This window comes from Lemur catta, chromosome 11 (genome assembly GCF_020740605.2).
Source record: "Lemur catta isolate mLemCat1 chromosome 11, mLemCat1.pri, whole genome shotgun sequence".
Classification (NCBI taxonomy): domain Eukaryota; kingdom Metazoa; phylum Chordata; class Mammalia; order Primates; family Lemuridae; genus Lemur; species Lemur catta.
In genome coordinates, this window is record NC_059138.1 from 17,814,609 (window position 1) to 17,839,675 (window position 25,067).

The window sequence follows — 25,067 nt, forward strand, 5'->3', positions numbered from 1 at the left end:
TGGTGATGATGGGAAGCTGCTCACCTTTCTCTTTCCAGAACATAATGCTTCTGAGCGTCCCTGGGGGATGCAAGAGGTCTAATTAATTAATGCGAGTAAAGTGCTCTGATTGGAACGTCTAGGCTGCGAGAAGCCCTGGGCTCCGGGAACATTCCCATTACACAGTGATCATCGCTCTCACAGCTCGTGAGGGGCCCTGTTAAGGCTCTTCTATCAAAGGTAGATAAAACTCCAATCCCCTTAGCCTGGTTATTACATTTCAGAACTATCCATCTCTCCATCTATAAATTTTTCCCTTGATTCCTCATCTGCTCGGTGCGGATTTGCAGCTGCTATTCTGTAGTGCTCTCTGCTGCTCTGGCCAGGTGGGAAGCCCTGTCTGCCCTCAGGGAAGCAGGAAGAGATGGGGGTTGGAAGACGGAGAGGAGGGGGAGGGGAGAAGGGAAAATTTGAACCATGCTGGCAGTTTCTCCAGAATTTTAAGCTGTGATACATTTCATATGCTCAGAAGGCATGTCTCCCAGGGGGCTGTGCAGACTGGCCTTTGGGAACTGGAATGTTCCAGGTGCAGGTTTTCTGGCTAACTATGGATTATTGACAAATCCTTGTTTTGGTTAATCTCGTTAAACTTTTCAAAGGCTTCAGTTTATTTTTCTTCTTCAGCTATTTGAACGTTGAACACCGTTTACTCTAGATTTGGTGATTTAGAAAGCACCCAGGTTCGGGATTTAGAAACCCCATTCCAAATGCCACTTTTAATTACATGTGACCATAGGTGTGGAAGGCTCAGGAGCCGGGGGAATCTCATTCCAGGACACGTACTTGAACTTACATGGCGAAATTCCAGATATCAGCTTTGCATCTACTGAAGTGGGAGGCAGAGAAATCTGACTATATGAGGGCTGGAGTTGCTTCCTGATTAGTGAAAGTTTCACCGAGTATCAGGTGCTCCCTCTTCCCTGAGTTTCTCAGGCTAAAAGTGAGGGGTGGCCTTGCAGGTCAGCAGAGTTTTATGTAAACTGCTCCCATCCCTCTTGCTAACTCCGCATGTGAGTTTGGAGGTTCAGCCAGCTCTGCTAGAATGCGTGTTTTGGAAATGCAAATCTGTTCCAACACAATTGATGGATTTGAGCACAACATGGATTTCACATTTACTTACATTCCATTCAGCCCGTGAGGCACCCTAGGTGAATACGGCAAACTGCACACGGCTGAAGGGAGCGGCATGAGAATACAGAGCATGCACACATGCACGTGTACATATGTGTTCCAGCCACAGCCATCCATGTGTGGTGTTACAACCCCCATCTGATTTCGGACGACCCTCCTTCGCTACCTCACAGTAACTTACCAACTGCAACCTTTCCCGTACCATTTCCACAAGCAAACTTTGAGACTTTTTTTAGGGGAAAGTGTATTACATATGGTGGAATTTATGGCTTTCTTAACCATTGTGCATGTGTAAAATTGTGCTACCATTTTACTTAGTTTCCTCTTCTTCATTTTTTTTTTAACATGTCATTGATGAAGATTTTGAGTGTTGTGCCCTTAACTCCATTTCCCCATAAGCTCTGTGGTTTTTATTGTGTGATTTTGCACATCGTGGTGATTTTTAGAAGCACATATGTTGCCTTATAGCAAAACTGTAACTGGGGGGCTCTGAGTCTCATACTAACCAGCTGGGGAAGGAAGATAGTATTCATCTCGGAGAGAAGGGACTGTCCTAGGTGTGCAAGTAACATTTGATATCCTTGTAACAGGCAAGTTTGATTACTCACCAAACATACATAACTAATAAAGAACATTTCCAAAAGGCTGAATATATCTTCCAGTTTAAAGAAATGGAAAACTGAACAATGTTTTAAAATAATTGTATAAGGTGATATCACTTCAACTTATATGGTATCCAAAGCACAGAACACCTGTCCTCTCACTTTGTTTGTGAAATATCAGAAATATTCAGGGCCATACAAGGCGAGTATTAAGTCCTTACTATGGACCAGGTGCGCGATACACACCATCTCATTTAATCTTCATGTCCCGGTGCTCCCGCATCCTCCAAGTGTTTATTGAGCCCTGCCAAGCATCGATCAGGTGCTGATCTGGGCCTGGAGTGGCACCTGGAGCAGAACTCATGGCTGCTCTCCAGGACCTGAACTTCCGGTGGGGCGAGACGGATGCAGGCAGACAAAGCACATGCTCTCTGCCACGGGGTAGTGAGTGCTGCAGAGAAACAGTGCAGGAAGGAGCGTAGGGGGCAGAGTGAACAGAAGGGACAATTGAGGGGGCACCGGGGTGACAGGCAGCATTGCCATCTCCATTTCTACAGGTGAAGAAAGAAAGAAGGGCCGAGTTGCTCAGAGCCTTCGGGAGGCCAGTCGGAAAGTGGCAGGAGGGGAGGGAGGGGGGTGGACTCTTCCCTGGTCTGTTGGGAAAGGTCGACAGTACAGAGAGGACTGGGCTGAATCAAACGTTCCTTCAAAGTTCGTTTTCTTGCTATGCCTCCGTGCAGTTTCCACTGTCTAAGCTTGAACTTCCTAAAGCATCGCTTCCCTCTTGCTACCCTGACCTGCTAAGGACTCAGGAGGTTTCTCTAACAATGACTGTGTTAGTTTCCTAGGGCTCACATAACAAAATACCACAAACTGGGTGGCTTAAAACAACAGAAATTTATGTCTCACAGCTCTGGAGGCCAGAAGTGTGAAATCAAGGTGCCGGTGGGGCCAGGTTCCGTCTGAGACTCTGGGTGGAGTCCTTCCTTTTGCCGCTTCCTGCTTCTGGAGGCGGCTGGCAGTCCTCGGTGTTGCTCAGCTTGCGTCTGCCCCGCTCTGATCTCGGCCTCTGTCTTCACGTGGTGCTCTTCCTGTGCCTCTCTCTGTTTGTGTCCACATTTCCCTCTTTGTATAAGGACATCAGTCATATTGGGTTAGGACCCATCATAATCCAGTTTGACCTCATCTCAACTGGACTACACCTGCAAAGACCTTATTTTCAAGTAAGTTCACATTCATAAGTACTAGAGGTTAGGACTTCAACATATCTTTTTTAGGGGGAAGCATGACTAAAATTCAACCTATTAACAATAACCAAAGCAGTTCCAACTCTCTGCCTGGCTTCCTGTATCTACAGAACTGGTCCAAATCTACCAATGTCACCTGCCTACTTCCTAAGAAGCCCTCCATGCTCGGTCATGCCTTTGGGCCTTTGACCTTTCCACCATTTATCATGCCACCTGCCTGTTCTCTGGGGACAAAGTCCAGTTCTGCCTTGTCCCCAGATCCTCTCTGATGACTCTATCACTGGAGCCTTTCTCTGAATTCTTACAGCCATTGCTTAGTCATAGCCTCATCTGTACAGTAAATAAAATCAAAGCCTACTCTGAAGGGTCTAGCCTGGTTGGACTAAAAGGCAAAGTGCATGGCTTTGGCATGGCACAGCGTGGATTTGGATCTCAGCTCTGCCATTTCCTAACTTTGTGACCTTAAATAAATGACTTATCCTCTCTGTGCTTCATCTTCTTCATCAATAAAATGAGGATAAGAACAGTGCCAATCTCATAAGTTGCTGTGAGAATTAAAAGAGATGGTGCCTGCGGAGTGCTCGACGTGGGCCTGCACGTGTGCTATTTCTATTCTGAGTACCAAGCACACTTGCCTTTTGGAGGTGCCCCTTTCTAGTATGGTGCTGAGGCTGGTGTGCACTGCCAGGACTGGAGTCCGCAAGGCGAGGGCATCACGGGCTGGCACAGCAGGAAGGTGCAGGATCACCGGGGCTGTGGCCAGGGGCAGAGTCTGCTGCAAGCAGTCATACCCAAGGGACAGGGCCAAGGGGTGTCACCATCTGCACATGGAAATAGAGGTATGTTGGGGCGCCTACCCATATGCAGAGAAGCAGCTTATCAGATGAACTGATTGTTGAAAGATGATAAATGGAGTCTCAGTAGTTGTGGAAGGAGACGTGGAGAGGGAAAGCTCCCAGTAAGTAAAAGCATCAGGGCAGAGGGGGAAGGGCGGGGCAGGGTGGGGGGAGAAACCTCTCATCCCTTGGCCAATTCTCTCATTTTACATAAGTCGCTGTTCACTGCTTATTGAGTGATGACTATTTACCAGATTATTCAGAATCGTTTCTATGGCACTTACAAGAACCAGCATAAGCTAATTTTAAAAGAAAGGGAAAATGACTGTGAGGATGCAGGGGTGTGAATTTCATGGAACTCGAGGGCAGAGGTGAGTTGGAAGCAGGGGTGTTATCTGTACTCTGTCTCTTGCTCCTCTCTGTCTATCTGTGTTCCTCTGCTCTCTCTTCATTTGAAGACTTGCTTCTCCTGCTGCTCCAAGCTGCTTGGCAGCGCACAGGGTCTCTGTCAGCTCCTGGGCTAGTGAGAGTTCATGGTCACTCTCCAGAGGGAGACTGATCTCACTCAGCACCCACCCCGTGCTAAATCTGGGGGAAGGTGCTCACATTGGCCTGGTTTGCATTAGATGTCCCCCTGGGCCACAGAGTGGTAGTGGAGCCAGCTACCACGGCACCCACCCTTGCAACCACACAGACTAGAGACCCAGGGGAGACATCTCAGAAGAGTGTGGTGGGCCATGGTGGACACAGCTGGGTAGATAATCCAATTGGATAGTCTTCTATGCAGGTTAGATACGTTATTTTTTAAATCCTCACCATAACCTTGCAAAACATGCATTAACATTCCCAGTGTGCTGGTGTAGAAACTGAGGCTCAGTGTGATCATGGTATCTGCTCAAAGTCACCATGGATAGGTGGGTACAGGGTTTTCATTTAGATCTGTTTGAAACTGAGCCCATCCACCCTCAAATTAAGTGATGTGTCCAAGGCCGTAATATTGGTAGCTAAATATGGACTAATCAATGTGATATATTTTTTAAAATACAAAAACACACCCAAGGAAGACATACAAATACACACCAACCTCCTGGGAGTCTAGTAGATTAAAGTCAGCTACCCCATCCCCCAAGTCCAAAGGCAGACCCTGCCCTCCTGCATGCTCTATGAGCCGGCCCCTGGGGTGTGGGGACCCTTTGCTATGGCAGAATCTATACTATGAGCAGTGGCTTCTCTACCCAGTATGTTTACTGGTGAGGCTGAATCCTGGCCCACAGGAAGTCAAAGGAGCTGGTGTATATCAGAGATGGACTTGCCTACTTCTTCCTGCAGCCAAAGCTGGTACCAGAATCTTCTTAGGGGAGGTCAGTGAAGCTTTTGCTTAGAGACCAGACACAATCACTGTCTGGATTATCTATAACTCAGGACTGCGGAGTAGCTGGGCAGAAGTGATTTACGGAGGAATAGCTCCTGACAAGGGATTCTGGTGACCTTATAAACCAAGAGACTGAAGCAGCTCGACTCCTCTCTTCCCAGAGTGGAATTAATTCTACCTAACTCTCTGCAGTCCATTTGATATTTTTTTTTTCAATAAAGAGAATACAGATCCCAGAAGTCTGTGCTGTTTCTCGGAGACATTTAAACTACCAATTTCATTAGTGTGGGAGCTACTTCAAGGAAAATTGAAATCAGCAAACTGGCTATGAGAAGAATAGAAACATGGCATGGAAAGGGAGGAAAATTGGGAACATATTTTTAACACTTTTATTTCCAGGCTAACAAGCTCATTTCTGGGTCCTTTTGAGATTTCTTTTTTTTTTTTTAAATAGATTGATCAATCATTGATTATAAGTGGTTGATAAGCATATGTATTGGGAATTTTCGGTTATGGTAGGGGAGAGATTCTCTTTCTCCATGTTTTTTCTGGTTCATAGAATTGTACCAACATTTCCTGATAGAATCAGGAAGAACTTTCTGCCTCTCACTGACTCTCCCACAGGCAGAGGAGGATTCCACTGGTAGGTGAGATGGTGCGAGTCTGACATCCCTTTGTCTGTATCTCTCCACAGTTCAAGATCTGCATCGAAGGCAGATTCTCGTGTCTCCGGTCCCTCCTGCACTCTCTTCCCTGGCTAAGATGGGAGGCGGGCCCTTGTAGTCTCTGGTACCTATCCTGGTGGCTGGGCAAATGAGTGTTCTGCAGACCCAAACATCCCCTTTGTGTGATGACCAGGGTTGAAGCTTTGGAAGAGAGAGTAGGAAGCTTGTTTTGGTCTTGGGTCTAAGCTTGTCTCCTAGTTGAAAAATCAGTATTTTTATTTCTATTTAACTTCTGTGTAACTGTACACCACAGGTGATTTTGAAGTTGATTTTCAGAGGGACACTCTGAGAGGCCCCTGGGAACAGACAGGAAACCATAGGGACATAAAGTAGCTGGCAGAGAGACAGGGCAACCTGGCCTTTTGATTATACAAGGTGTAGAGCATGCAGATGTCACCCGGGAAGCTTGGTCTGGGTGGAGATCGTGAAGTGGTGGAGTGGCCCTCGGAGAGTCAGGCTCCTTAGCTGCAAAGGGTAGACAAGGTTCTCGTATTTTTATTGAATTGTCTTCAACCTTCTTGGAAAGAACTGGGAGCCTAATCACCTAGCTGGCTAGAGAGTCACACTGGAGAAAAATCACACCCGAGTCTGAAAAACTGAGGTTTACTTGGACTTGGCTTAGACAGTCACCAGGGCTGAAAATGATCAGGAGTTTACGGGAGAAAACCTAGATTCTTGTATAGTGAGACACTTCGAGACCAGCTGTCTTCTCACTGACTTCATTCAGAAGAGGCAAATTTGTCCAAAAACTTGAGATCTGAGTAAGAACGAGAGGCACGTCTGAGTCTCAGCTTTTCCCATGTGTGAAATGGGGATTTTAACATCAGCTTCCTTTATTGGTCTTTGTCGTATGACGAAGGTCGTCTTTCAGGAAGGATCAGCATGTCCCCCCCTGCATCAGTTACTAATCAAATTCTATTCGAATCAGTTGATAGTCTCGGTTACATATGACAAAAGCCTCCTCCCGACCCCCTTGCCACAAAAAAATACCCCAAATGGTGTCTTAAACAGGACAGGAGGTCCTTCATAAAAAAGTACAACACCAATCACCTGGGGCTTCCACAGGACCTTCCTGGCTCAAGGAACTCAGGCACTTTGGCTTGTTCCTCTGTCATGTGGGGCTTTATTCCCAAGGTCACCTCCTGATCCATCATAAGTACTGGAACCCCAACCATGATACACAGATCCCAGAAAGCAAGACAAAGCTGAGGAAGAAAGATGTGTCTCTTCCCTTTACACTTTCCCACATTGTACCCACCATTTCAACTAGGAAAATCACTTGGTCTTTATACCATATTGCATGTGCTTGTCTGCCTGGCTAAAATGAGGGCTTCTGTCACCAGGGAGGAAGAAAACAATGGAGAAGCCCCAGTGGTTTCTGCCACACTATCAGAAATGTCTGTCTGAGATGTTTTGGCTTGTTGTTTACTTTTGACTCAGAAGGCTCAATTAGATTATCTCTGGAGTATATTAATATTTCTTTATAGTAAATATTCCTTCAGTAAATATTCTCTCAATATTTACTGAGTCCTCCCATGTGCTAAGTGTGTAGTGGGCGCTTTGAGGACTATGAAGATGGGTAAGACATATTATCTGATCTCAAGGTGTTTAAAATTCATTTATTCAGTAAATATTTGATAAAAAGCTTCTATGTGCTAAGTATGTGCTAAGCTCTGGAGATATTAAGTCAAAAAATAAATATGGAGTTAAACAAAAAAAATAAGAATAAATGAAATAATAAATACAAGGGCAGAAATCAATAAATTGAGAACAAAAGAAAAATAATAGAAAAGATTAACAAAACCAAAAGCTAATTTTATTGATATTGTTAGTAAAATAAGTAGGCCTTTGAAAAGACTAATCAAGAAAAAAGAGAGAAGATACAAAATAAAATAAAATACAGAATGAAAAAAGTAACTGTAGATGAAGCAGGAATTAAAATAATAAGGATATTATTATGTCTATAGGTTAGATAAAATAGATGTATTGGTATAAGAAAAACTTGGTACAAGGAAAAAAGTAAAGAACATAATTAGATCAATAAATATTAATGAAATTGAAATGATAACCAAAGACCTCTTATTCCCCCCAAATCCAGGCTCAGATCATTTTAAGTTTCATTCTGTCAAACTTGAAAGGAACAGTGAATTCCTATCTCATATATATTCTTTTCTAAGAAGGAGAAAAAGAATAAAAGCTGTCCAGCCTGGTTCCTGAGGTTAGTGTAACCTTTATTTCAAAATGATATAAGGGCAATATAAATAAAGACAATTATAGGTACAGTTTACTTATAAATGTAAGTACACAAATTCTAACTAAAATATTAGCTAATCAAATTAAATAATATATTAAAATATATCATTATCAAGTAGGATTTATTCCAGATGAGCAAGGATGGTTCAACACTAGAAAAATCTATCAATGTAACTTACCATATTAATAAGCTGAAGGAGAAAATTCATACAATTGTCTCAATTGATACAGAAAAAGTATGTGGTAAAGTTCAACAGCTGTTTATAATAAAACTCTTAGCAAACTAGGAATAGAATGGAAATAACTTAAATTTGTAAAAGTTATATACCAAAAAAAATAGTAAACATTATCTTTATTGGGAAAACTTTGGATGTATTTCCTTTAAGACTGAGACCATAATAGAATAAGAGGGTCATTATCACTGCTACCAGTAGACAATATAGCAGGGTTTAACTATAAAAAATGAAAAAGAAATTAGAGGTCTAGGGCTGGAAGGGAAGAGATAAAAATGTTATTGTTGGTAGATTATATATCATTTACCTAGAAAAATACAAGATAAACTATTAGAATAAATAAAAGATTTCTGGGTATCAGATCTACCTAAAATGAAATAGCATATTTTCTATAACAATAACAATAATTTATTATTTTAAATAAATAGTATTTAAAAATAGGGTATTTTTCTCATTAGGAATAAAAATTAACCAGGAATTAACTTAATAATACCCTGAGGTCTTGTTAGAGACAAAGTTAATACTGGAACAAAGTACACGGAAGTTGATCTGAGTAAATGGAGACACACGCAATGCTTAGGTATGGAATTTCAATATTTTAAAGATGTCAGTTAATCTCCAATTAACCAAAAAATTTATTGCAACTTTAAATCAAAATTCCAGTTGATTTAAGGAACTCAATACATCTACTCTAAAATGTATATGAAAAGATAAAGACCCACCAACAAAGCAAGATCAGTTTTGGAAAGAAGGACTAAGTAGGGTGACCTCCATAACCAGATGTGAAGACATGTTAGAAAGACATGCTAATGGAGGCGGGGTGCAGGGTACCAGGGAAGGACACGCTTGTGGCCCTGGCTTGAGCAAGGCAAATGCATTTCATGTAACCAAAATGTTTGTACCCCCATAAAATCCTGAATTAAAAAAAAATAAAAAAATAATAAAAAAAGAAAGACATAGTAGTAAAAACAGCAGCATGGTAGGGTAAGAATGGACAAAAAAAATCAATGGAGCAGAATGGATAGCTCAGAGAGAATCCAGTGTCAATATGGGAACCAAATATACAGTTGAGGTGGATCACAGATCAGTGGGGGGGAAATGTGTTATTTAATTAATAGATTTGAGTAAATCTACTTACCAGACAGAGAAACATTAAACTAGTTTCCTGTCTAATACCACAAATCAAGGTGAACTAGAGATGGATTAAAGACCTAAATAGGAAAGATTAAACTGTAAGGTTCATAGAAGATTACCTTTGAGACCTAGGATAAGGAGGAACTAACTTCTAAACAAAATTTAAAAAACATAAAATATAAGGAAAAAAGTATTATATTTAACTATATTTACATCAAAATTCAGAATTTCTATTGATGGATACCATGGACGGTTAACAAGCAGATGACAATTGGGAGAAGATATTTTATTGTGTCTAAAATTGACAAAGAACTATTATCTAGAATTCATAGGAAACTCTTGCAAATCAACAAGCAAAAGATGAAAACCTCAAATGAAATATATGCAAAGGTTATGAACAATAAACTTACAGAAGAGAAAACCTGAACAGCTAACACGCATATGTAGAAATAAGCCAATCTCTTTTTAAAATGTGAATTAAAATACCACTTTAACATATTATACTGATAAAAATTTGAAAGTTAGATAATGTTCATTGGGGTTGCAAGATTGTGGAAAATCTCACATCCTGCCAGTAAGAGTGTATATTTTGTTGAGACATTCTGAAGAGCAACATAGCACAACTTAGTTATAAATATTTGTTAACCTTATGACCCAGAAATATATACCCTGTGTATATATTCCACAGGTTCCTAAGAAGGGTTAGAAGCAGCCTGCCTATCAATGGGGAATAGAAAATGTAAACTGTGGCAGAAGCACACTATGGAGTGCTACAGAGGAATTAAAAGTTACAGATTGGATATGTATGTCACAACATGGATGGATCTTCAAAACGTAATACTGAGTGAAAAGAGTAAGAGACAGCATGGAGCATGTGCCATTATATATTTATGCAAATTAAAATTCTATGTGCACAAAATGTACATACATTTTGTAAGAATGTGTAGAAACAAAAGAACCTCAGTAAGCTCATGAGAATGATAGTCAATGATCAAAGTAACAGGATTGGCAGAGGGGAATAAAAGGCAATAAATAAACACATGAATGAATGAATGAAAGGAGAGAGACCATGCATGATTGTATATGTCATGAACTAGAAGTACAGTTTACTCAATTCTCTGGCCTGAGGAATAGAAAAGAAAAAAAAGATGATCAAATATGGCCACTGAGGCTTATAACTTAGTAAGAGGAGGTAGACATATTTCATTTTAAACGTGGAATAGAGTGATTTAGATATTTTGGAACAATTCTGCTCCTCATACATAGAGTAGTGACACAAATGACGGGGTGGTAATTTCTACCTGGGTGGGGCCTGGTAGAAGAGACAATAGCACACTAGTGGGGGAGATGGGCATAAATAATATCATTCAAAGAATGATTGCAGAAAAATTAAAAGTGAATTATAAAAATAAATCTGATGGGGCTGGGTGCAGTGGCTCACACCTGTAATCCTAGCACTCTGGGAGGCCGAGGTGGGTGGATCATTTGAGCTCAGGAGTTCGAGACCAGCCTGAGCAAGAGCAAGACCAGCCTGAGCAAGAGCAAGACCCCGTCTCAACTAAAAATAGAAAGAAATTAGCTGGACAACTAAAAATATATATAGAAAAAATTAGCCGGGCATGGTAGCGCATGCCTATAGTCCCAGCTACTTGGGAGACTGAGGCAGTAGGATCACTTGAGCCCAGGAGTTTGAGGTTGCTGTGAGTGAGGCTGATGCCACAGCACTCACTCTAGCCTGGGCAACAGAGTGAGACTCAAAAAATAAATAAATAAATAAATAAATCCGATGGGAATGCAGAGGAAGGGAATAGTAATCCTGCATAGAGAATTGAGGAAGGCATATTGACCCCGAGCTGAGCCCACAGCACTGGACAGGTGACTCGGCCAGTCAGCCACATCCGGGGTCACATCCAAGTTCAGAAGTGGATGCTCACCTTCGCAGACTATGTGCAGAAGCCCAGGTTAAAGCTCTGCACGATCATACACCAAACATAGTGTGACCTGAGAATGAATCCATGCGGAATAACATATAAACTTTTGTTCTGCTTCCTCAGCAAGGGGGAGAATCCCTTTAAATCCAGGTCCCAATGTTTTTGGTTTTTTTTCAGAACCATGGCATTTAGATTCTACCTCCAAGTTTGTAGATGTAATGAGATGATTTATCATAGAAAATTATTGCATGATCACCAAAAAATAATGAAAGTTGTCACAGCCTCCCTTCTTAATGGTATTTTTCTCTGACCTCCTTCCCCTTATCCTGAAAATGGGCTCTAAGACTCAAGCATGGAGCCAACCCAGGGGTCCGATGTTATTTAATTCACTCAAGCAGTCAAGCATAAACACATTTTTCAGAAGTAAAGACAACTTCTGTAACTTTTTAATTAAAGCATAAAAGCCCCTAATTAAAGAGACATAAATCACTAAGAAACCTTTAAATCTTCGTAATCCTCTGTGGCATTGTATGTATGTTTCCAGCTGCATTCACTCCAACCTCAAAGGCAACCAGAGTCTAGAGGGGGACAGCGCTGCTTTGCAATGTCCTGGAGCAGTGGCTCCTCAGGACCAGGCGTTTGGTGGCTGTGTCCTGGTGGAGTTGCTGATGCGGAGCCTGTGTTGTGTGGAGCAAAAGGCCCAGAGGACTTTGAAATGGGAACACTCAGCCTTGTTTCTCTCTTAACCTCAGTCCACACTCAAGGGTTTTGGTAGGTCAAGATGGTAGCCACCTCCACGGGAGAGGGGAAAAGCCGAACAACACCAGGAGGAAACAATCAGACAAGTCAAGAATATAAAATATCCCATAAGACCAATCAGCCCAGGTTTCTCAAAAAGTCAGGGTCATGAAAGAGATAAGTTGGAAGACTATACTAGATTAAAGGAGACTCAAGGGGCTCTACAATGTGTGAATTTTGATTGGATCTTAGTTATTAAAAAACGACTATAAAATTATTGCTTGGAATGATGGAAACATTGAATATGGACCTGATGTCAGATGATATTATGGAATTATTATTAATTTTATTATGCATAATATGGTATTGCAGCTACATAGGGTAATGTTTTATTCTCAAGAGAGGTTTGCTGAAGTGTTTAAAAGTGCAATTTCACAATGTCCACAAACGTGACAAAATGATAACAATTATTGAGTAAGGTGGAGGACATCCACATGTTCATTGTATTAATTTTAAACTGTTTATGTATGTATGAAGCAATTTTGTAACATCTTGGGGAAAAAAAGAATGGCAGCTTCTTTTTCTTTGTCTCTTGGAGATCTTGCTCTATATGTGATTCACCAATCTAATGTTGTGACAGAATCAGGTTGGGCAAGAATATCTGGACAAATTTTCCTTGCTTCTGTGGGTTAACATCTGGATGTCACGAATGCACCCCTTTCCAGGTTTTAAAATGATAGGAGCTTTAAGAACAAAGTAGCTATTTGGGTCTTCCCTCTGCAGCACTCGTGTATCCACGTGTCTCAGGATTCAAACCTGATGAGCACAGTAGTCCTTTTTCTCTTGGAGCTCCCAGCCTAGCACAGGAGACAGATGAGGAACCAGTCAATCAGTCCCTCAGGGCGCTCATCCCACGTAGAGGCTCTGACACATATGTAATGAAGTCTCCCATGATGCCTGGTGCCTCCCAAATATTTGTGATATCATGATCCTTCTTCCTCTGTTTAAAGATAGTCATCAAGGACATCGTAGCCGTCTCAAAGTACTGTTCTGTGAGGCATTGCACATTGCCACCAGATGCTGGGGGTTGCTGCAGGAAGGCAAGGGAGAGGTAGGTCACAAAGCTTTTCAACTGGCTGGATCCACTGTGCAACTTGAGGTGATGATCAGGATCTGGAAAGGGACCAGGTCTCCAAGATTCAAGTCCACCGGCAAAGACATATATATCTATATGTGTGTGTGTGTGTGTGTCTGAGTGGAAATCTAGATAAATTTCCTGGACTAGACCAAGAAATCTCTAAACTTTCTAGCTCCTAGATGCAGTCACCTCCTCCCACGGCTCAGTGCATGAGGAAGCAGAGTGGAATTGTGTGGGATGGAGGCCTGCATGGGGCCAGTCAAGACACTAGTCTATCCACACAGCTGGAGAAGGAAATGCCCCTGGTACAGCCTTCCCTCCATGTAAGTTTTGAACAGCTCTTTGTCAAAATTGAAAAAGACTTTAATTTAGAGAGTTAGAGCTGTAGGGACTTTGAAGATCACTGGGTCCCATGGTTTTCAAAAGGTGCTGCCATGAAGTTGTAGGACTCTGAGAAAGTTCAAATTCAAGTCAAGATTCAGTTTGAAAGCCACAAATCTAGTCCAACCCACTCACCTTGCAGAAGATGAGTGAGTGTATTAGTTTCCTAGGGCTGCCGTAACAAAGTACCACAAACTGAGTAGCTTAGCAGGAATTTACCTTCTCACAGTTCGGGAGGCTGGAAGTCCAAGATCAAGGTGTTGGCAGGGTCGTGCTCCCTCGGAAGGCACTAGGGAAGGATCCGTTTCAAGCCTTTCTCTTAGCATCTGTTAATTCCTTGCCTTGTGGCAGAATAGCTCCAATTATGAGAGACACAGCATTCTCCTAGTGTACCCGTCTATGTCTAAATGTCCTCTTTTTATAAAGACGTAGTCATATTTGATTAGGGGCCCACCCTACTCCAGGATTACCTCATCTTAACTAATTGTATCTACAATGACCCTATTTGCAACAAAATCACATTCTGAGGTACTAGTGGTTAGGACTTTAGCATATGAATTGAGGGGGGCACCATTTAACCCATAACAATGAGCTAAAGGGACATGGACTTGGCTGGCCATGGTCCCCAAGCCTGGGTCTGGGTGTCCTCGTTTATCATCTAGAACTTTCTTCATTATTGCAATCCGCCTCCCACCCGATGCTCAGACTAGACAAGGGATTCCCATGCATGCTTCTCTTAGCCACAGCGTAGGAGTCATTCGTCGGTTTTGGGGTGCTCTTCACTCAACCTCTTTTTATGAGCACCTAATCTCCCTTTTGGGGAAGCCCTACTGTGTGGCACTTCCTTGGCAGGTGGTACTTGTTCCCCCTTCTCCAGTGGGCTGGGGTGGGCACTGCCTTAGACTCAGCCAGTTGGACCCACTCTCCTGGGCTTTGTACCCTGAGTGAGTGACGGACGACTTGGAGGCCACATTTGGGCTGCAGTGTGGCAGCAGCGCCTGCACCAACCTGCCCCGTAGGTGGCCTCGCAAGGCCTCCTCCTGGGTCACCTCCAGACCTCCCCGGCTTCCTACTTTTGTGAGTCTCTGATGTTCTTTTAGTTAAGTTCCATTTTTGCTCACAAGAGGCAGATGGAATCCATTTCTGTTACTTACGGAAGCTCTGATGGATACACCCAGGGTGTCACCGGTTCCCTGGGGAGGTGTCACTAAATTCACTTTAATTTTAGAATGAGCCAGGACACATCATGAGACCCAAAAGATGACAAACTACCATTATGTACATTTTGTTTTTCCTGAGTGAGACCTCAGACCTGTTCTTTGAGGGGGTGACTGACCCAGCCAGGTTGGAGCTGGGGCGAGTGGGGAGAGGAGCTGATCTGTATTCCTCAGCAGCCCGCATTGCGCGTCGGTTGTGCGGGTCAACAGCTTCACCCCTGGCACATCACAGGGCCCAGTGATTTGATCTTGTTAAACTTGAGCCTAAACAAAACAGATAAGTGCTGTATCATTTCCACGAATTAATCCACGTATGTTTATCTTCTGAAAGGTTTGCTGTGGTGTCATTGTGTCACTGTAAACAGGCTGGGTAGGTCACTCGTAAATAATTTAATTTGCTTTCAGATATACGCGTGTCGGGGGTGGACCTCCCCTACACCAAATTATTTGGAAAAACAGCATCAAGGCAAGTGAAGTAATATACGCGGCAAATCAAGGTCTTGGGTTTTCTGGGGTTTTTTTTTCCTTCTTCTTCAGGAATAAAAAAGACACGTAGGGGGTTTATTTTTGATTAAACGCCTTAGCCTTGTTTTGGTATTTTATCTTCCTGTGGCAGCCCCTGATCTAGTCACAATGTGTAATTCCATTAGCATTATCTCTCAATTCATTTGAGAGGGGCTCCAGCCTGGACAGCCGAGGTATAAAAGGCTACAGTGTTCTAGAGGCGTATTTCTTATTTCTTCAGCAAGTTTATTCCTTTATCGGCAGCTCATTTAAAGGGAGCTAAAGGGGAGCCAGTCAAATCGTTAAGAGAGAATTTAACGTGGGTTTTTAAAGGCAAACCCAAAAGCTTTTCAGAAAAATAAAAAGGTTAAATTAAATAAATGAACACTGGCCCACAGCAAGCATAACTGATGGCAGAGGATAATATGTAAGGGCCTCACATTTATGAAGGAGGTTTTATCTTTGTGCTTTTAATGATAAAAGTGATTTTGATCGGGCGTCAGGACTCCCGGGTGTTTCTAGCTGAGCCCCTAAATGACCCCGTGACACTTTCTTTCCCTGCAGCCCACTCCCATCTTTGACTCCTGCACACCCCAGAGGTGACGCTGGGAGGAAGAAGGAGGTGATCTTTCTAAAGGGCCTCGAGTGCCTGCACAGAAAGATGAGGGCAGATGGGAGGCAGATGTGGGCAATTCTCACGTGTCCATGCTTATGGGAGGCAGGTGCCCAGGGGGAAAGGGACTGCACAGGTAAATGCTCAGACCTCAATTTTAACCGTCCCCTCCCAGAGGGGCCTTTTTACCTCATGGTCACCTTCCTGGCTGGCTTTGCTGTCCCCTTCCTCCTTGCCCTCGCTCACCCCTTAATGGAAGTGTCCACCAGCCAAGAGACATTCAGAAGATGGGCAGCAGGTGGACAGAGAAAAGGATACTGAGGGTCAGGGAAGCTCCGTGATGATGGCTCCCGGGAGCTGTGTGTACAGTGAAGCATCTGTAATCCCGTTTCCTGGGAGAGGGATTTGAGGTGTCAAAAGAGGACACGATATGCATCATTTTGAGAGTGAAGTTGGGCGGGAAGGTGATGGACGCCTGCTCTTGCCCTTCAAAATTGCAACACTAATACATCTGAAAGGGAGCCTTTTCTGAGGGCCCAATATGCCCCCAAGGCCTGGGCTAAGTACTTTATATGCATTATGTTCTTTTAGAAGCACTACCAAGCTTAAAGAAAAAAATCTAGACTCTCATCAGTAAATTTTTTGAGCATTCCCAACATATGTACATGTATTATTTACAAGTTACATATATGCTATTGTAGTAATGCATGATTTATATTATAATATATGCCCAACTGTATATATTTTAAAAGGATCAGAAAAATAAATAGAAACAGAAGTTACAATACTTTCTCCCCGCATCCCCCTGGAGTTGTGGGCAGACGCTAGATGCTCACAGTCCACTCCGGCAATTTCCACTCCTCATGACCTGCTTGAGAGGTGGGTGCTGTCACTTCTGTTGTGTGGATGGAGAACTGTGGCGGACATTGTCTTAGTGATTTGCTCCGAGCTGGGATTGTGACCCCTGCCTTCCTTCTCCACTCCCTCCCCTCCACGTGGGCCCTGTGTCCCTCTGCCCACATCCCCTCCTCCTTCTGTTCCAAGGGGCCCCGTGTTGATTGCATCTGCAGGGGTGGCTCTCTGAATCTCGTTTAGTTCAAGCCAAAGTTAGTGATCCCATTCCTCTCTTCCGAACACTCTTTCCCCAGCCTCCCTTGCAGCTTGGAGCCACCAGTTCTGGCCAGTCTGACACGAGGGAGTGCTCTAAGCAGTTTCACTCGCTGTTCCAGAGGGCATCCCCTCACCACCGCTGTGCTCTCCTCATGTTTTAAATATGGATGTGGAGGGCTGTGGTCCCCAACCCCTGGGCCGCAGACCAGTACCAGCCCATGGCCTGTTAGGAACTGGGCCACACAGCAGGAGGTGAGCAGCTGACCAGTGAGCAAAGCTTCATCTGTATTTACAGCCGTTCTCCATCACTCGTATCACCACATAAGCTCTGCCTCCTGTCAGATCAGGGGCAGCATTAGACTCTCATAGGAGAGTGAACCGTACTGTGAACTGTGCATGTGAGAGATCTAGGTTGGTGCTCCCTATGGGAATCTAATGCCTGATGATCTGCGGTGGAGCTGAGGCAGTGATGCTAGTGCTGGGGAGTGGCTTCAAATACAGATTACCATTAGCAGAGAGGTTTGACTGCACAATAATGTAATGCTGCGCTTGAATCATCCCAAAGCCCTCCCTCCCAGCTCCGTCCATGGACAAGTCGTCTTCCATGAAACTGGTCCTTGGTGCCCAAAAGGTTGGGGACTGCTGTTGGAGGGGATGCTTAGAGCTGAGGCCAACCCTCCTTGGCCGCAGGAAATAAGTCTAAGGGCAAAAAGACAACTTGGTAGGAGCGAGACTCAGAAAAAGCAGGCAGAGACTGGGTCCTTGGCAAGCTCGTTGAGTCTCCACCCTAACCCAGGAACCACCTACCCCCAGGCAACTCACTTAAGATATTAATAAGTGTCTTACTGCTTCAGCAGCTGCATGGATATTTTGCTACTTGTGGACAAAAGCCTTCCTAACGGACACAGTCTCTGTTTCCAGTCAGCACCTTCCATCCTCAGTTCATTTCCTCAGCTTCCTTCTGTGTCTCAGTTCTCAGTCTTCATATTAACTTTCATGGAACCAGACTTGGTCCATGTAGCATGGGAAGTCATAGGACCCAAAGATCTTTTTAGAGCTATGGTTGATTTTCCTAACTCTTTACTGTTTTCTCTTTCCCGATTGTGTTACTATGTGTGTGTTGTGTTTTACAATGGCTTGTTTCATTTCTTTCCCGTGTGCAGGTCTGCCCACCCTTTCAGAGTTCCCCAAACGTGCCATCTTTGGAATGGAGTGCTTTTCCTCCATCCATTCCTCTGTCCACTATTCTCTCACCTGGCTGGCTCCTTCTTCTCTTTCAAGTCTCAGCCCAGGTGCTACCACCCCGGGGAAGTTGTTTCTAACCTGTGTACCTCCACTGTTCACAACACTGTTTTCATTTTCTTCATAGAAATTATCACTACCAGAAATTATCTTGTTAGCTCATTTAATGTGTTAATTATTGCCTCCATCCAGAGTGTACATTGAACAAGAGCAGGGACCTTGTCTGTTTTGAGCTCTACTTTATCCACAGCACCTAGAACAGACTTGGCACATAGTAGGAACTCAGAATATATTTATAGAACAAATAAATAAAAGAAAGAAAGAATGGATGTGAGGTACTTGCTCATCTGAGTCCTTGGTTTTGTTCCCCAAGGGAATATTTCAGTATTTACAAAAGCTGAAGCAATTAGAGCTTCGTATGCAAGGTGCTAGTTAAAAAATGTACTACCATCAAATTTCTATAATTTAAAATCCTAACTTAGAAGAACATATTTTAACGTTGTTATTATTTCTTATTGAGATGAGCCTGATTATTTAAATATTGTAACAGAAGAGACACTATTAATAAAAAGAATAGTTATAATTTGAATGTGGTGATATGATTGGAATCAAGAAGAATCGCATTCTGAATTGACACTCTCTTCCTTATGATTCCACACTACGGGGTGAATTCTTAAATCTTAGCATCAACAACATACTACTACACGTATTTGTTTACTATTTTGTCTCCCACTCACCTGCAAACCCCTAAGGGTAGTGACTGTGGCTGAAATAGCTTTGATCTGCAGTGCAGTGACATATGGTAGGCATTCCATAAATGTTTTTTTGAATGGGTGATTCTAAACATGTTATGAATTACATAAAATATCCCATTGACATATTTTGCTGTACAATTACAATGAAACTGAAAACAAAACAAAACAAGAAACCCCACAAAAATCCTTTATATTCCCATGACAATCTGTGATAGCTGTTTTGGTATTTGGAAGATATTTTTATCATTGTCATCATCCATCCCTTCCTTCCTTCTTCCCTTTTTTTTTCTTTCTTTCTCATTCAATATATGTTCTTTCTTCCTGTAGTTTTTATGCCTGAATAAGCATGAAGAATCAGGAAAGGAAATTACGACCATGCCTGAAAGATGTTGATAAAGTCACTAGGGAGGAAAAGATGGGATGCTTTAGTTTTATTTGCAGGAAAAGAAAATGACTAAGGTGTTGATAATGCTGATCGCCGTAGGGGAGGAAGCATAATTAAGAATGGCAAAGGGACACTTAGCCTGAAAATTTGGAACTCCTGCAGAAGAAGCGAACATACATTCTTTCACAGAGAGGTGCATTTGATGATGGAATAATTTCCCCCAGGGGAGAAATGAGAATGCCATTGTTCAGGGGAGGAAAGAGTAGTCATAACGTGTAGTTTGTTGAATGTCCACAGTGTAGTTAGGCATAGGACAAAGTCATGTCCAGCCCCCAGGTTTTAGTTCATGGGATGAGATGACACAACCTGACATCAAGCCCATTTCCTGAGACTTCTCTTTGATATTAAGATCTTTGGCCTAGATTTCAGGACCCTATTAGCTGTAGAAAACTTCTGAGGCTAAAGGAGGTAGGAATGGAGAAATGGAAAGGGAGAGATCACTTTGTGAAAAGGAAGACAAAAGGAATCCGGGCACCCAACCAAGAAAGACTGGGGACTCTGGATGCTCACATAATCCAGGGTTCTGAATTTTCATTGTTTCTCCTGAGTTTTCAAACCTTCCTTCCATTTCACATTCCCCAGTAGGCAAATGGCAAATGGCAAATGGCTCCACACAGGCCAGCACGGCGTGGAGTATGGTGTATTTGATGGATAGGTGTGCAGTACAGAGTGGAGAAGCAGGGTTTAATTTAGCTCTGCCTACGCATTCTCTTCATCGCACTTCTGACCCTGTGTTCTGACTTCATCCTTGGCTGCCCTCCTTAGTGATGGTCTCGGGTGCTGCTATGGTTCAAATACGGTTTGTTTGGCCCCATCAAGTCTCATATTGAAATCTGATCCCCAGTGTTGGAGGTGGGACCTGGTGAGAGGTGTACAGGTCACAGGGGCAGATCCTTCATGAACGGCTTGGTGCTGTCCTTGTTCTGTGAGTTCCCATGAGGACGGGTTGTTCAAAAGAGACTGGCACCTCCTCCTCTCTCTTGCTTCCCCTCTTGCCCTGTGGTCTGCACATACTGGCTCCCTTCATTTTCCTACATGAGTGGAAGCAGCCTGAGTTCCTTGCCAGAAGCAGATGGTGGCACCATGCTTGTACAGCCTACAGAACCGTGAGCCAAACAAACCTCTTTTCTTTATAAATTACCCAGCCTCAGGTATTCCTTTACAGCAACACAAACAGACTAAGACAGGCAGGATATTGGTTACCTTCCCTAGATATCACCTCAAAACATTCCCATTCAACTCAATAAACAGGGGCAATTCAAAGTCTATGGCACTATGGGGCTACAACCATAAACACAAATCTCAGACCCTTAGAGACATCAGAGGTCACTTAATCCCATCCTAGTCTCTACCAGAACATCATCCAGTTCCTGCCTGGACACATGAAGTGATGAAGAACTCACTGGCACCCAAGGAAATCTATTCTTTAGAGAGCTCTATTAGAAAGATATTGATATTCCTCATATGGAGACAAAATATCTCTACATAAGATGAATTTCATTCATTGATCCCACTTTCATGTCTTGAAGTTATATAGAACTAATGCAGCAACCCTTCCCCTTGACAACCCTGCAAACATTTGAAGGGGTCATGTTGCCTTGAGTCTTACTTTCTAGAAGCTGAACATCACCAGTTCCTTTGGTTGTTTCAAATATAACAGGATTTTAATTCCTTTTTGGGCTTGGCCACTCTCCCCTGAATGTGCTCAAATTTATCTTACAGTGTGGTGCCTTGAACTATACACAATCATCCAGATATGGTCTACCTATCTCAGAGCACAGTGGGACCATCATTGTCTCCTTTGGGACACCATTCTCTGTTAATAGAACTTAGGAGTCCATTGACTTTGGCAGCATCTCACCGTTGAAATTCATATTGAGCTTATTGTCAACGTGGCGCGTACTTTTTTTTAAAGCATGGTTATGTCTCTTTGATCCTGTATTTGCAAAATTGTTTTCTATACCCACATATAGGACCTTGGTTGTATCTATATAATACTTCATTTTCTTAAAATTTTGCCATAGTTTCAGTATGCAAAATTACCGTTGAATACAGATATTAGGTATTAAGTATGAAATGTCCGATTTCCTTGAGTTCTAAGTTTGACAGTTGATATTGCTGACATTTTCACTTTGACACTTCTTGTTTTGTTTTGGTCCTGAAGGTACATCCTTAGTCTTTCAAAATCACAAGGTTTTTGGCTTGTGATTATCTTCAAAAATTTTTTAGAGCAATTTTTGTAGAACCATAGGTAAGTCAAAAATTCGGGTTACTTTTGAATATGAGCTCCATGGTGGAACCAATGCTGTGCAGACAGCTTAAAATATCAGCAAAGTGGTTGGGGCAGGATGTGGCTAATGAACACATAGTACATCAATGGTTCCAGAAGTTCTGTTCTGTTGATTTTAATCTTGAAAATGAGCCACGTGGACGACTTCATACCAAGGTGGATAATGATGAGCTGAAATCTGTAGTGGAAGCGAATCTATCTTAACCCCCGCATGAATTATCATCAAGGTTTGATGTTACTATTCCAACAACATTGGACCATTTGAAACAAATCAACAAGATAAAGAAGCTGGATAGATGGGTTCTGCATGAATTAAATGAGCGTCAGAAGGGAAATCATCTCGAAGGTTGCCTTTCTTTGCTGTTACAACATAAAGGTGAACCATTTCTACACCGTATTGTTACATGTGATGAAAAATGGATTCTTTTTGACAATTGAAAGTGTTTGGAATAATGGTTGGATAAAGATGAAGTGCCAAAATACAGTCCAAAACTGAATAGTCATCCAGAAAAGCTAATGGTGTCTGTTTGGTGGTCCAGCACTGGTATTATCCACTGTGCAGATTCATGAAACCTCGTCAGTCAATTACAGTGATGTCTACTGCAACCAACTGGACAAAATGATGAGGATGCTTATGATTAAGCAGCTGAGATTGGTTTATAGAGACAGGTCAATATTCTTGCAAGACAACACTTGACCTCATGTCACACAAACAATGTGGCTCACACTACAGGGGCTGGACTTGGAAACTTTCTGTCATCCACCATATTCACCAGACCTTGCACCAACTGACTAGCACTTTTTCCAGGCTTTGGACCACTTCTTTCAAGGAAAAATATTCCATTCTCAACAAGCTGTGGAAAATGCCTTTCACGATTTCATCACCACTGGTTCTCCAGGGTTCTCTACTGGCATAAACAAGCTACTGTTAAGATGGCAAAACTGTGTCAATAGTTTAAGCGCATGCTTTGATTGTACTGCTTCTTGTTTGTGATATAATAAACTACACTTTTGATTAGGAATCACACATTTCATATTTAATGACTTAATAGTATATTCTATGTTGTTAGCTTTGATCATACACTTGTAGCCTGAATAAAACAGAGTCTTCTTGCTGCTGCCATAAGATCCACCACAACTTGATGATGCAACCAAAAGAAACACAAAATTAACTTCTTCAAAGCCTTGAAAAATTATGAGGTTCTTTACAGACGGTCTCTTAAAGAGGCACCAAAGGGAGGAATTATGTCATACACCCTGGAAGATTTCTTAAAACCCCTCTTCTCATGACTACTGCTCAGTCTCCTGCCCGTCCTCTCCTGGGCAGCTCTCATTATTCCCCTCTGGCTGCTGCTCCATACTTCTCCACATTACCAAATCCTTCTTCTTTCTGGACAGCTCCACGTATTTTCAAATGTAGATCCATTAAGCTTTCTCATCTTTTTCATCCCTCAGCATGGTGCCCAAGTCAAAGCCAAAATGCCCTATTAACACCAAAAAATGCCTAATATTAGGCAAAGGTTTTTTTTGTCCTTAGGAGGGAGCAGGATTGCTAATACCTATATTTAACATTTTTCTTCTATTGCAGGCATGGACAAATCTGATGACCATGTCTCCTCTATCTCTATCCAAGTCATTAGTCAATGTATTGAATAGGATTAGTTTTGAGAACAGAGCTTTGACACATACCCTAAGAAAACCTTCCTTCATGTTGGCTTTGATGCATTAATGAACATCTTTGGGGTTTAACTGTTGAGTCAATTAATTCATCAGCTCACATTGCCCATGTTCTACAAGGATTTTATTAAAGAGTCTATTAAATGCCTTGATGCAATTCAGACGTTCTCGCTTACATTTCCTTGATCTAAAATCCTCACTGCCTTGTTGAGTTAGGGAACAAGACCAAGCTAACGAAGTTTGTTCTTCATGACTGCTGTGGACTGAACGTTTGTATCACCACCACCCCTGCCCAAATTCATATGTGGAAACCCTAACCCCCAGGGTGGGGCCTTTGGGTGGGTAGTTAGGTTTAGATGAGGTCATGAGAGTGGAGCTGCCACCCATGTTGGATTAATGTCCTTATAGAAAAAGGAAGAGGTGCTTGAGATCTCTCTCTGCTTGTAGGAACCAAGGAAAAGCCATGTGAGGGCACATCCAGGTAGAAGACCTTCACCAGGAACCCACCCATGCTGGATCCATAAGAAATGTCCAGAACCACAGAAATAAACATTTGTTGTTTAAGCCACTCAGTGTGCTATTTCATTATAGCAACCCAAAACAATTAGACAGTGGTTCCAGGCTTAGTCCTAAGGATCGACCAAATTGCTTTCTAAATAATCATACACCTACCTTTTACTGACCCAGTGCTCAATTTCTGGGTCATGCTCATTCATTTGTATTTTTCAGAGTTTACATTATTTTCCTTGTTTGCAAAACTGGAATGACATTTGTCTGTCTCTAGTCTTTCTTTATCTCTCCCTGCATAGTTCCTGATACAATTAACAACTATATGGTGCTTTTGCCCATTAGTGTCTAAATGTTTCCTGGCATCATCATGCTTTTGCTCTGGACCATCTCTGGGTGTCAGTTTCCATGAGTTTCCTGACCCCAGTGTAGGAGAATATTTCCTTTGACTTGATCTAAAGTTGCTTGCTTTAGCATGAAAAGGATGTTCTGGATCATTCCTGGAATCTCCCTCTCATCAATTTAGTGCCAAGCAAGTCCTCAGGCCAAGTAGGATGCTGGCTGGTCTTTAGGAAATGAGAGATGAGGACTCATTCTCTGGGACGCTTACCCCACCACGCCTGGGCAGACAGGCTGCTGTGTGACCTTCACCGCGGCCCACAAAGGAGGAGCAACATGGTGCGCAGAGTGGGAAACTAGAACAAAGGCACGCTCGAATACATACAGATGGGGTGGAGGAGTGGTTGGCTGGATTTGAGAGGAGAGAGAGCAGGGGACTGACGGTGTGATAAAGATGCTTTTAGCAGCAGTATTTTTTTTGTTCATTTTTAACTAGCTCTTTAAAAAATGGAGAATGTAGTGCTTACACATGGTAAAACATCAAGAAGAACGAAGGATATACACTCAAACAAGAAATACACATCACCTTGTCTCTTACTCTGAGGTTT